We start from the raw sequence: 10,220 nt of genomic DNA, 5'->3' as shown, positions 1-10,220 counted from the left end.
AAAAAAAAAAAAAAGATGTACTTTGAGATTTTACAGTTTCGTGGCAGTCATGTTATGCAATTTTACCTGTTTCACAGGAATTTAGGATGTGGGAGAGATGATCCCATCATGGTTCTGTTTTGCCTTTCCTGGAAAAGCCCACCTGTGTCCTGCTGGCTATTGTAACGGAGCAGGACCCTATGGGGCCTTCCTGGGACAGACCCCTCCCGCATGTCCTCTGCTCTAGTTCCTCTCGGAAGTACCCAGATAACAGTATCTGATGCACATTTCCTGAGTTCTTTTACAGATGCTAAACCCACCCGATGAAAGAACTTAACCACTTGATCATGAGCATGAAGCCCCCAGACCTCCTGGAGCCTGAGGATCGATCATGTAACCGTAGTGACACTGGCCTGTCACCACCATCAACCAAGCCGAGAATTGCGCACGAGCTGATCACATACCCTGCGACGCCCCTCCCTCACCTGGCCTTTAGAAAGGCTTCCCTAAAACCCATCAGGGAGTTCGGGCTTTTTGAGCACTAGCTCTCCTGGATTGCATGTCTAGCACCCTGCAGTAAACACTGTGCCTTCCTTCACCACAACTTGGGGTCAGTAGATTGGCTTTACTGCACATGGGCGAGGGGACCCAAGTTTGGTTCGGTAACAGTGGAACAAAGGGGGTCTGTGCAGCTGGGTTGAAAGCCAAGCCATTCTCCGACCTGCATGGGGTGCCGGTCTCCCTGACCAGCCTCTTCGAAGGGCAGGCGGAGCTCCAAGGGGCACCTGAGGGCGGGAAGACCCTTCTCTCCCAGCTCTGGCCCCACTCACCTCAAAGCCTCAGGCCTGTTTCTTCAGGGAAATACGATTGTCTGCGGGGGCCGGAGGGGACAGGCCCAGTCAGGGCCCCCTGCTCCTGAAGCAACGGTGGAGGCTGAGGGAGTTGCTGAGTTTCATAATCAGAGGCCTTGGAGGCCACCCGGCCCAGCCCAGCCCCTACCCCAGCTGAAGGAGTTCACCTCAAACAGGGGCTCAGGGCTTTTTCAGCTGTATGCCCATTCTCCTCATCCATCCATCCATCCATCCCTTCATCCATCCATCCATCCCTTCATCCATCCATCCATCCCTTCATCCATCCATCCATCCATCCCTTCATCCATCCATCCATCCCTTCATCCATCCATCCATCCCTTCATCCATCCATCCATCCATCCCTTCATCCATCCATCCATCCCTTCATCCATCCATCCATCCATCCCTTCATCCATCCATCCCTTCATCCATCCATCCATCCCTTCATCCATCCATCCATCCCTTCATTCCTTCAGCAAACCCAGATCACAGCAGGCGCTGCCAGGCCCTGGGACGCAGTGGTGAACCGGGGCCTGAGTTCATGCAGCTGATGGGCCTTTGGGAAGAGGGGTGCTAGGCAGTGACGAGGGAGAGGTTGGTGCGTGGGGAGCACATTGGGCAGAATTGTCCTTGTCTTGGGGGCCCAGGGGCAGCCTCGTGGAGAAAGTGACCTTCAGCTGAGAATGCAGAGGGAGACTCGGAGCGTGAGGGAAGAGGGTGGACAGAAGCAGCTGTGCGTCCGCAGCACTGAGGGGTCAGTAGGGAGGGGACGGGATGGGCCAGGAAGGTGCTCAGGACTTCAAGCTCCCCTATTAATTGTAGCAGGAAGCCTCTGAGTCGGGGAAAGAGGATCAGGTTTGCATTCGAACACAATAATCTACTCCTTCGGGGAGCAGGAGTGAGCTTGGCCACGCCCTTCTCAGGGTTCAGGGGGTTACGGTGCTTGGAGGGGGCTGGCAGGGGGAATGGAGAAAAGTGGGCGGATCTGATCCACATTTCAGAGGAAGTTCCCTGGACCCTAAGTCAGCGAGCGGTTCTCAAATGTTTTGGCCGTGGGACCACTTTACTCTGAATAGCTATTGAACTAAAGAACTGTTGCTTATGTGGTTATATTTACTGATAGTTACTATATTAGAAATTAAACCCAAGAAATATTCATTAATTCATTTACAATATATTTGTTAAAAATAATAGAAATTCGTTAAAATAGAAAATTAGGATTCATGAAATAATTATAAAGTAAGTGGTAATATACATGAATGATTTAGAACGAATCTAGTATTTGTATAAAATGATATTCATTTAGAAAAATTAATTTATTTTAAAATAATGATAATAAACCCGTAACTTGTTAACATTAATAATGATTTTGAAATGAAAAAGTAAGTATTTTCTGAAACAACAACAGCAAATCTAATGATATGGGTGTCATTGCTTTACATTTTTGCAAGTATCTTTGGCTTGCTAGGAGACAGGTAGATTCTCATATCTGCTTCTTAGTTCAATCTGTTGCGATATATTGTTTTGGCTGAAGTACGTAAGGGATATCCAGCCTCTCACAGTTACACTTTTAGGAAAAAGAGAGGTTATTTTAATGCCTTTTTTAAAGTAATTATGGATAATCTTCTTTGATACCACACCAAAACTGAACAGGAAGTAGTTTATTAAAGATTATTTACAAAGTGGATTCTGAAACCATCTCGATGAATTTTACAAAATTTGCATACTCTGTTACAGTAAGCCGTTGGTTTATCTTGTACTTTGAATGGCTCTTTTACCCACGTGTGATTTTGTAACATCAGATGTTTGTCGTCTGGCAAACACTGGTTCACAGACAGAGTGAAGCAGATCTCTAGATGTTGACCCATTTTATTATACGTTATCCAAAAATCACCTTTGTTAACATCACCACAACCTCATCAGGAAAATCTTTAGCTTTTGGGAATCTCTGGTCACAGTGGTAGAAGTGAGTTCTCCAAAAACCTAATTTTTGCTTGAGAGCTCCAATTTTATCATCGGCAGCAAACACTGTCAGTTGTTTACCTGTAAGTGTCCAGCTCCCATCGTTCATTTTCACGAAAACGCCTGCCGATAATTCAAAGCTGAACAGGCATAGTTTACTCATCAGTTCTTCTTTCAGGTGAAAGTGCTATAAAACAAGTGACTAGTTCAGCTGGTAACTCACACAGACAATTGCACAGGTGCTTTTCCTCAGGGCCGTGCCTTCCTTCCCTTTGCGTTTTATCATACAGACTATTAAAAAGAGGTATACCCAAGGGTTGAGATTTAATAAAAAATAGCCATTTTTACTGCTTCAGCAGTACATTTTAAAGGGAAACTAGGTTTGTTTCTGTAAGTGCACCATGGTGCTGGATCCAGTGACTACTGGTAGAGTTTGGTGCTGCTGCCTTGATCTGTGCTGAGGTTCCAGCAGCTCTACCCACCACAGCTCTTGCACCGTCAGGGTAAATGTCAGCTCTACCCACCACAGCTCTTGCACCATCAGGGTAAATGTCAGCTCAGTGTAAAGGATGAAGAATGCTTTAGTGTTACGGAAAGAGTTTTGACCTCATGGGTCCCCAGAAAGATCTCAGGAGCCTAGGATTCCATGGAGCACACTTTAGAAACCACTGGCCTACCTGTACTGGGCTCCTCTCCGAATGCACCTGCTTTGGATTGACTTCTTTTTTTTTTTTTTTTTTTTCCGGTACGCGGGCCTCTCCTGTTGCAGAGCACAAGCTCCGGACGCACAGGCTCAGCGGCCATGGCTCACGGGCCCAGCCGCTCCGCGGCATGTGGGATCCTCCTGGACCGGGGCACGAACCCGTGTCCCCCGCATCGGCAGGCAGACTCCCAACCACTGCGCCACCAGGGAAGCCCTGGATTGACTTCTATGAAATTTTTGCTGTTGATCATTATTTTTTGCCAAAAATGACAAACTCACTTGGTTCAGATCGTCTCCACGTCTTTGCATGTTCTGTTCCACCTACCTGGAATGCCTTTCCAGCTGCTGAAATTCTCCTCCTTCTAGGTCTGGCTCCTAGACACCCCAGTCTGGGTTACTCGCTCCCTTTCCCAAGATGTGCGTCACCATCTTCTTTGGCCAAGAGCTGTCCTGTCTGTTCCTTGGCAAATGCCATGACGGCAGAGGACCAGTCATGGTTGTCTTCATCTACGCAGTGCCTGGTGGCACGCTGGCTGCCCCAGATGGAGGTGGACGTGAGCTCTAGTTTCAGGGAGACTCTGCCACTGAGGGCTGTGGAAGTCATGTGACTCCAGGGCCCGACTAAGGCAGAGGATCTGAGTGGCCCTGACCACTTCACAGATGGCAGCCTGAAATCCAGAAGGAAGCCAGTCCTTCTCAAGTCTGGACTCTCCTACCAGAAGGAATCCTGATATCAGACACCAGGCAATGAAAGGCTGGCATACTCCGCGGTCCACCCAAAAGAACAGGAAGGCAAAGGGATGGCCAGGGACAGAGCAAGGCACAGGTGCTTCCCACCATCCTGGTTGCGTCGTTGCTTTCTTGTGTGTATAACAGCTTTACAAAGATACAATTCACATACCATGCAATGCACCCACTTAAGTTTAATGTACGATTCAGTGGTTGTTAGCATATTCACAAAGTGGTGCAACCGTCACCACGGTCAATGTTAGAACGTTTTCATCACCCTGTAAAGAGACTCTGCACCCTTCAGATATCACCCCAAACCCCTCTTTCCACCCTGCCCCCAGCCCTAGGCAATCACTGTTCTGCTTTCTAGCTATATAGTGTTCTGGACATGTCACATAAAATGAATTATATAATACGTTGCCTTTTGTGATTGCCTTCTTTCACTTGGCATCACGTGCTAGGGCTCATCGGTGTTGTGACCTGCATCCATATTCCATTCATTTTTATAGTCGAATAATATTCTGTTTTACAGATATTCCACATTTTGTTTATTCATACGTCTGTTGATGGGCATTTGAGTTGTTTCTACTTTGGGGCTCTTATGAATAATGCTGCTATGAACATCTGTGTACAAGTTTTTGTGTGGACATGTTTTTAGTCCCCCATTGTTCTACTTAGGAGTGGAATTCCTGGGTCAAATGGTAACTCCGTGTATAACTTTTTGAGAATCTGTAGAGTATTTTCCCAAAGTGGCTGCACCAGTTTACATTCCCGCCGGAGCTGTACGAGGGGTCCAATTCCTCCACACCCTCATCAACATTTTTTATTTCTGACTTTCTGATGATAACCATCCTGGTGGGTGTGAAGTGGTATCTCACAGTCGTTTTGGGTTTTTTTATAAATTTATTTATTTTATGTTTTCATTTTGGGCTCTGTTGGATCTTCGTTGCCGCGTGCGGGCTTTCTCTAGTTGTGGCAAGCGGGGGCTACTCTTCGTTGCTGTGCGCGGGCTTCTCATTGTGGTGGCTTCTCTTGTTGCGGAGCACAGGCTCTAGGCTCGTGGGCTTCGGTAGTTGTGGCGCACGGGCTTAGTTGCTCTGCGGCATGTGGGATCTTCCTGGACCAGGGCTCAAACCCGTGTCCCCTGCATTGGCAGGCGGATTCTTAACCACTGCGCCACCAGGGAAGCCCTGTCCTTTTTCAAGACTGTTTTCGGCTATTCTGGGTCCCTTGAGTTTCCGTATGAGTTTAGGAGCAGCCTGTCAATTTCCACGAAGAGGCCGGCTGCAATTCTGACACAGCAATTGGACTGAACCAGTGTCCTCTTTGCTGCAAGTTAGGGCGTAAACAAAACAATACAAGGAAGGCTTCTGTGAGCTGCAGCCTCAGGGAAAAGGGGCCCCTTCAAAGCGGATTCTGGAAAGAGCAGCCTTGGCTGGCTGTGAACAAAATGTTCTGGCGGCGCTGGAGCTGGGTGGGCACCTGGGCCTGCGGAAGCGGTGGGTGCAGGCGGATGGTACTTTCCTGCCAGCTCTGCGAAGTGTATGGGGCACCTGGAGCAGTGGCTCACCTAGACCTGGCCCGCCCATGCCCATGGCTTCAAAGGCACGGACACTGACCACCCACAAACAGGCTTCCTCTTGGTGGCGGCACGGCGGGGAGTGCTGAAGGGACTGCCCGCAGGTGACCCTGGACTCCCCTTGCTCTCCCCCCGCTCACGCGCTGCCTCAGTTGGACGAAGGTTTCAACACCTGTGTGCAGTCTCCCAGCGTAGGCCAGACCTCACCTCGGCCCTGGCAAAAACCAAAACCTGGAGGATCTTGATCGGGGAGCCTGATTTTGGGGAAGACACACAAAGAAATGCAGTGTGGGGCGTGAGACAGTACAGGACCTTGTACATCAAGGAGGAAGGGATGAGCACAGCAGGAGGGGACTGTGTTTGTGGCAGGGCTGCGGGCTGGGCTGGGCTGGACAGCGAGGTCCAGGAGGGCCTCTCAGAGGAGGGCCAAGGTGCCCCATGCCCATCAGGGTTAGAAGGAGGGTAGGAGTTTGCCGGAGGATAAGAGGAGGGTGGGGAGGGGTGACGGAAGAGATGGGCTGGAGCTGGGTGTGTTGGCACCGCTGAGGCAAGTAAAGGGGCAGCGGGAAATGGTGGCGGGGGGCTGGGCAGGCAGGTTAACCGGGGCCCTGGTGCCAGGCCAGAGCGCTCAGGCCCTGGGCCTGTGGGCAGCAGTAGCCGAAGGGCTTCCATCAAGGGGTGACCCCATGGTGGGCCTGTTGCCCCCGCAGCTGCTGGCAGCGGATGGAGGGGGCTGGGCAGGATGGTGTGACCCCCTGCTTGTGGGACTCAGCGCCCCGTATGTCCCCCTGGGAGGCGAGGAGGGAATGGGTGTCGCCGCGTCACTTGCACTCCTATCAGCACTGCCTCATCTCTGGCCACATTTTGGAATAGATCTAACTGCCGCCACCACAGATGAGAAGACCGAGGCTCAGAGGGGACGTGACATCCTCAGGGTCAGCCACTCCTCAGTGTGGGTGTGGGTACAAACCCAGCACTGCCAGCCCCTCACCTCCAAGGGGCCTGTGCCTTGAGAGTGGCCTGTAGCCCATCCCAACTCCCACCAGAGGGCGCCAAAGCCAGGCTTTTGTGAGGAAACCCCACCCCCACCCCCGCATTGACTGAGGGTCCCAGAGGCAGACCTCACTCCCAGGCCCTCCCAAAGGTTGGCCTCAGTCCAGGCTTAGGTCCCAGGGGGATGGGGGGTCACCCTGTCAGCCCAAGACAAGAGAGCGGACTGGAGTTAGGCCAAAGGAAGGGGCAGCGTGAGAACCTGAGGCAGCCACCAAGCAGCCCTGGGGCTCCTTCACTGTCCTTAAATATTTGGCAAACTCTTCAAGATCCTGGAGGGCCCTGCGTCTTTGGTGAACCCCTGCAGGGGGCCGCTGTGGTCTAGCCCAGGGTTTCCCCCAGCAGTGGCTGGTCAGGAGGAATTTCCACCTCTTCCCACAACCAGCCCCCAGGATGAACTGTGACCAGAGCCCTCTGGTGCACAGGCCTGGGACTAGCCTGCTGGTTCCTCCCTCCCTCCAGCCGGGGAGCTGATGCAGAGCTGGCCGTGGCCTGCTGCCTGCACGGGGACCTCACGGCGTGCCAGGCTTGAGGGGAGAACAAGGCGACTGGAGGGCAGGACAGGAGGGCTAGGCTGAGCAGCCTCCCCCCGACCCCTTGGGGCCTCTCCCAGGCCAAGATGGGTGGCCAGGATGTGATAGGACATAAGCCAGAGAAAGAGACAGGAGGATGTCAAGGAAGGGGAGGTGGGGATATCTGGGGGCTACTTGACAGGGTGCCCAGAGGGGACGTGAGCCTTCCTGCCTCCGGATGCAGTTGCAGGATCAGGGAGGGGTTGGTCAGCATCCTTTCACTGTGAGCGCAAAGCTGAGAGAATTGTGGAGAGACCTGGATCCTGGACTCCACTGGTCCCCAAATTAATCCCAGGACCACTGGGTTAGTCAGCTGGAGCCCAAAGCATCCAGTAGAGCCGTGTCATCACCCAGAGAGAGTGCCCCTGCCCCACTGCTGACTCACTGTCCTTGTGGGGGAGGCTCGCCCCTCTGAAGGGATCTGGGTGACCGGAGTGCCACCTGCCCTTGGATGGTTTGATGATATCATGACAATATCACCCACATAAGCTACAAGTCCAAAGTCATCCCAACCAAAACGCCACTTAGATCCTTGGAGGAGCTCAGTAAACATACTCGAAAAGTGAAGGACTACGTCACCAAATGGCCAAGTCACTATAAAAACGGAGAATATCTGATGGGAAGGCACAGCAAGGCCAAGGTCAGAGAAGTTTCTTCTAGCCAGAGGGGAGGGTGGGGCCGGGTGAGAGGAGACCCTCACCACATACCCCCGGGGCCCCACCGTCAGCAGAAAGTAAAAAAAACGGTCCTTACTTAACCCCACCTACAAAGACGGATCCTAGAGAGAATAAAGACCCAAATGTAAAAGATAAAACTATGAAGTCAGAAGAAAAATTCGGAAGACTCTTTCTAACATCTGGACAGGGAAGGACTTCTTACACAAAGATCCCAAAGCATAATCCATACGGCAAAAAACAATGATAGATTTGATTACGTCAAAACTCAGACTTTTTCTCAGTGGACACCACAGACAGGTTAGAAGGAGATCAGAGAATGGGTAAAGATATTCACAATGTCTAAAATTAAGAGATGGAAATCTCTAGAATGGACAGGAATGTCTGTGAATTAACAAGGCTGATGGATGGGGCAGCAACGGAGGCAGGGGCTTCCTTGGGGTCTCAGGGTGTGTTGAGGGGAGAGGGGGCAGGAGGTGTTCCTGGGAACAGGAAGAGTATGTGTTCGCATTAGTTTCCTGCAGCTGCTGTAACAAATTACCACAAAGCTGGTGTCTGCAGAAAATTGGACAATTGCTTGGTATAGAAAACCTACACATTTGGTGTCAGAAGTGTTGGGAGTAGAGGGGTAGTTTTCCTTTCACCACGTTTTTTTTTTTTTTTATAAATTTATTTATTTATTTTTGGCTGCATTGGATCTTTGTTGCTGCGGGCTTTCTCTAGTTGCGGCATGTGGGGGCTACTCTTCATTGCGGTGTGCGGGCTTCTCATTGCGGTAGCTTCTCTTGTTGCGGAGCACGGGCTCTAGGTGCGCGGGCTTCAGTAGTTGCGGCACTCAGGCTCGGTGACTGTGACGCACAGGCTTAGTTGCTCCGTGGCATGTGGGATCTTCCCGGACCAGGGCTCGAATCCGTGTCCCCTGCATTGGCAGGTGGATTCTTAACCACTGTGCCACCAGGGAAGTCCCCATATAGTACTTTTATATATTTTAAAAGAAATTCTGGGGACTTCCCTGGTGGTCCAGTGGCTAAGACGCCATACTCCCAATGCAGGGGGCCCAGGTTTGATCCCTGGTCAGGGAACTAGATCCCCCATGCTGCAACTAAGAGTTTGCATGCTGCAACTAAGATCCCACACAGCCAAATTAAAAAAATAAAGAAAGAAAGAAAAGAAATTCTGCAGTTTGGGGCTATATTTCCTTTTTGACCCTAAAGATGTCAAAGGGTTTTTAAATATAAATTTCCAGGTGGGAGGGTCTTTTTGTTTTCTGTTTTTATCTTCTGGTTTTATTGTGTGATATCATAGAATATTGTCTACATGATTTCTATTTCTTGGAACTTATTGTCATTTAGGGGAGATGTTCATGGAGGTTCCCTGGGAAGGGCTGTGAGAAGCTTGGGCCAGAGCCACTCTGTGCTGGCCCAGCCCCTCCTCTGCCTTGGGTAGAAGGACAAGCCTGGCCTTCACATCATCCCCCTGTCCCCAAGGAACTGTCCTGGGCCTGGGGCCCCTAGCTTTACTGATACTGAAGATCCCTGGGAGCCCGGAGGCTGGTGGGATGTGCCAGATCACCACCCCCACTCAAGTCTGGTCACTCAGCCACCCTCCCCCCCTCCCCCACCAGCCTGTAACCTTGATTACCCCCTTCCCAGCAGGCTTTGTCTACAGGCCACAACCTGGTCCCTCCCTGGGACCCTGCTCAGGATCAGTCTGTGTCTTTCCCCCAGAAGGACCCTCAGCTGGGTGGGGAGGGCATTACTTTGGGGGCCCAAATACACAGGATCCCCCCTCCCACCACCCACCTTTTCTCCAACCCTGGCCCAACGTCCAGCAGAGGGCAGCCTGGCCCACCCCTGAGAGTCCCAGGAGTTCTCGACCCCTCAGCTTCCAGACAGCTGGTCTAGCCCTGGGAGTCCCGCAGAGAGGCTGGGGAGGTCCTGCCATGCAGGTAGTGGGGGGCAGGCGAGTCCGGGGCCTGTGTGATGGGCGATCCTCCTCACAGGGTGAGATGGAAGTCCCTCTTCCTTCTTTTTGCTTCCGGACCCCTGCACTAGGAGGAGGGCGTGTGGCTATGGGAGGCGGTGGGGCAGACACCGGGGGTCCAAAAGGAGGGCTTAATGT

The sequence above is a fragment of the Neophocaena asiaeorientalis genome, unplaced genomic scaffold (assembly GCF_003031525.2).
Source record: "Neophocaena asiaeorientalis asiaeorientalis breed wild unplaced genomic scaffold, Neophocaena_asiaeorientalis_V1.1 scaffold476, whole genome shotgun sequence".
Taxonomy (NCBI): domain Eukaryota; kingdom Metazoa; phylum Chordata; class Mammalia; order Artiodactyla; family Phocoenidae; genus Neophocaena; species Neophocaena asiaeorientalis.
This window is presented reverse-complemented; position numbering follows the sequence as displayed.